Here is a 4127-nt window from a genome sequence, read left to right on the forward strand (position 1 = left end):
CAGCTGAAAATAGCTATCTTGTTAAACTTGGAGTAAAATGCAAAGTTTTTAGTTTATAGCTGCAACGAAAATCGAAAATTTTAGCTTTTGGCAGTTGTTAGTTTATCGAAGAAAAGTAGAACTTTCAAAATAGCCAAGAACAAATTGCAACCTTCTTACTTTGCAGTCAAAGGGATAAACTGGAAGCTCCGACTAGCGCCAGTAAGCAAGGTACCTGTATGTAAGCTGATCAACGGTTAAGATGTGTTTGCTCTTATCATTCAGGATTATCGTGGACACGTCTCGTTTTGTGTACGGAGGGATCTTGCATTGTATGTCTTTTACTTGGTTTTACATATTATATTATCAGGCAGACTCCTCACTGTGCCAGATTTCTTATTCCTTCTTTCCATTTAAGTCTCCCACATGTCCTTTCTTCGTTGTTTTTTTCATTTTTAACACCCACTGAGTACTCGTATGTTGTTCTTCTTTCGTTTTCTTTCTATTTTATTTCATGTTATGCATGTCTTCGTCGTTATCCTTTCTTGACATATTTTACTCTGCTGTATTTTCAACTGATTTATGGTCGTGTTTCCGAGTTTTAGTTCTTAACGGCGGTAATGCCTTTTTAAATCTGTTTATACTATCCCCAGACCATTACTTAAAGCAAGGGTGAATTTCAAATTGTATGGTAGATGCTTCGGTAAATAATAAATAACAAATAGTAAATAAATCTGATGGCAGCATGATCAGTATGAAGACGTCACCGTAGAAGGGAAGTTGCCTAATACCTACCATTTTGTGTGAAATTGTTTATTTTCATGACATATGCAAAAAACATCGAACATATAAGATATCAATGCAATGCAAATGAACAATAAGACGCAATAAGCAAAATATATTGACAAAGGCGAGGTGTTAAAGACCCTCCAACAGCATGTACGACCCATGTTTATCACGTACTTGTTGTACAATCATCATCAATCTCGTCATCACTACAACCCCAGCGATAATTTCCACAAAAGGGAGGGGGAGCAAGCCTTTTCTTATGTACAGTCAACAAAAGTTAATTAATTAAATCTGACCTGGACGATATTTCTCCATGTGTGGCTGCTTGGGTGGTAACTAAATAAATAATACACGAACGCCTGGTAATCTAGTGGGTTATACTTCTCTCAATGGATGTTGCCCATTAGGACTGGAGCCTAAGGAGTAGATGCAGTTTATTGCTCACATAATGCAACCCAGGGGTTTGTCACTGGTCACCCTTGCCTTATATCTCTGTACTAGGTAACCTTTTCGCGGGTACTAACGCTCCAGATGTTTTCAGGGGGAGTGCAGAAGTGGATGGAGGATGGATGGATGGATGGATGGGTCACTGTCTCTGGTAACTCTAAGCAGCAGTAAATTCAGGATGATGCCACATTATATTTACAATACTTTTTGCCTCTCAATCTGTGACGATTTTTGTTATATTTTTGCTAGCACAGAAAGCTTCTCCCCCCCCCACACACACTTTCAGATTGAGGAGAATTAGAAATACTGGAGGTACAGACTTCATTAACCCCTGGAATATGTAAAGTCTTTCCTGCGTTGATTAGAGCTGTGTAATTAGTAAAAATGAAATACAACAACAGTGAAGACGTCAGGACAAAAGGATAAAAACGACACACAGAACAGTGGTTCACAGCTCTTGGTCCTGTGTTGGAAAATGTACTGCACAGCGGGAGTACAGATTCCTTCTTTGTTGATTAAAAGCAGCTGATACAACACTTCGACTGCCACATGCACTGGTGTTTATACAAGTCCACTGACCGTACTGTGGACCTCATATGGCCTGTTACTGGATACACAAAAGTCAGAATCCTTCCTAAGCTCAAAGCTTTCCAATTTGTATTTGGCCAGCATGAGGAAGAGCAAAATCAACTATCACTCTCCCTGCAGTGGACATCATACGGACAAGTACAGAATGCCATGAGAATTTTTACCATATCCACCATCCCTCCCGTCATCCTGATTCGTGCTTGGACAGCATGAAGAAGTGTAAATTTTGGCTGTCAGTCTCACCACTTCTGGACCTAACACGGACTGATTCAAAACACAGAACAGTACCAGCATACTTCCTAATTTCTACAATGGTCTGACTGGTACTTAAGTGGCATAATGAATGGTAAATTTGGACACCTGTCTGCCTGCAGTAGGCCTTAAACAAACTGATAGAGAAAACTGCCAACACCTCTTCTACCCCCTTCGACATACCTCTTCCTTCTGATTCTGTAATTATTTTGTTCACTTGGGTTCTTATGTATTTGGTTAGCTTTAGAAAAGGTACATTTTGGGCACCCGTACAATGGATATTAAATACAGCCAACCCCAATTATAAGCTCTTAGGCTTTCCTCGTGCCTCTGCCAGTCTCTCACACCCCGGCACACCAATCCTAAATGAGTCTCTTCAGTCACTGACTCAAGCAATCAATCAGGAGGCATCTATCTGACTCTCAAATAACACAGTCTTTTCAGATCAATCAGGTGCATCGATATGTCTCCTTCTGCAGCCTCCATTTCTTGTCCCTCCTTGTCTTTTGTCTCTGATCGTGTGTATCTGTGTTTGTCTAACTGCATGTGATTCTCTCTCTGCCCATACATATGTTTCAACGTCTATCTGGCCAACTTTACGGCTTTTATTTACATCAGTATGTTGCTTTGTGGCTCAGTGATCATCGCATTCACTCCCCGATCTGCTGTTTCTGAGTCTGGTTCTAATTCAGCCTACATGGACAATTGAAGAGGGCGCTGGTAGTATGTCCTTTCATATACTATTATATATTCAAATCCTGCTGGCTCATACCAGTGACACACAGTCTGACACACATAAAGACATCCATTTAAAAACTTTCACACACGCTACTGTTAGAAGAAAGGATTCCGACTATCATTCTTCCTCCGAGGAGAAGGTTCGGCCCTGCTGGGCACTTTAATGATCAGATGCAGACATACATATTACGGTTATAAATATATCAGAAATAATCCACTGTATCAAGTGCACGAAGATCATTTAGGTTTTTCCATCATCCAGTCCTTTTTCCCATCAGGAACATAAGGTCCCGGGGCTGGGCTATTCAGCCCCGACACTTACGGCGAGGGCCTCTGCCAGTCTCTCACACCCCGGCACACCATTCCTAAATGAGTCTCTTCAGTCACTGGCTCAAGCAATCAATCAGACGGCATCTATCTGACTCTCAAATAACACAGTCCTCCCCTGAGTGGCATTATGGAAACAATAAACCCTATTTATTTCTCTGAGTAAGCCCTAACGACCCTCATCCGATTAAACTTAACACACTAGACCACCTGCCGTCATTTGATTACATGGTCACCATCTGACGTAGTAAACTTAACACTCTAGACCACCTGCTGTCATTTGATTACATGGTCACCATCTGACGTAGTAAACTGTTTCTCGGATTACAAGAAAACATTTGACATTTGGCTTGTTACTCAGTGTGGTTACCTGAAGGTAGCAGTGCATCAAATGTGTGGATGATGCCCACCTCCCACCTGCCTCACTAGAGTACCAGTTTGCGGTAAGTCTCAGTCGTCTCCTAGAATACGGTCAGCAAGAATTGGTTGACACTTTAATCTCCTGTTGCACTGCTGGGTGAACAAGGATATAGGAAAAACAAACTTTGTCCAGGAGTCTGATCGGCCGGAAAACTGAATGCAACATTTTTCTCAGACGAGGTGGCCGAGAGGTTAAGGCGTTGGACTGCTAATCCAATAGGGTCTCCCTGCGTGGGTTCGAATCCCATCCTCGTCGTACGATATTTTCCCCTTTATGTTTTAGTATTTGTGCTGTACTTAAAATAACACAAACAAAACACACCATCTGCCCGTGGGAAAAGTAACTGCTTCTTGATTGCACAAATTACTTCTCTGCTTAGGACTCTTGGCCGGATCATATTATATAAATAATATCGTTACCTGTGCGTCCATCACCTTTGTATCATCTGTATATGTTACTTATATAAACAGTGTTGGTACCACAAACATAAATACATAAGAATATTGAGGCGAAATGTGCAGAATAAATCGCAAAAGAAGAACTGATAGGAAGTTCCCAAGGCCAACGAGAATACAGCCAACACTGA

The 4127-nt window shown here is 41.3% G+C and overlaps 1 non-coding gene across 1 annotated transcript; it reads left to right on the top strand.

The window, feature by feature from the left end:
• Window positions 1-3714: 3714 nt before the first annotated feature.
• On the top strand, window positions 3715-3796 carry TRNAS-GCU (transfer RNA serine (anticodon GCU)). The gene has a single exon. It is a non-coding gene; the product is annotated as a tRNA-Ser (tRNA).
• The last annotated feature ends 331 nt before the right edge of the window (window positions 3797-4127 follow it).

This window comes from Coenobita brevimanus, chromosome 114, assembly GCF_032717465.1.
Source record: "Coenobita brevimanus isolate Jiangsu-jjx chromosome 114, ASM3271746v2, whole genome shotgun sequence".
Lineage (NCBI taxonomy): Eukaryota > Metazoa > Arthropoda > Malacostraca > Decapoda > Coenobitidae > Coenobita > Coenobita brevimanus.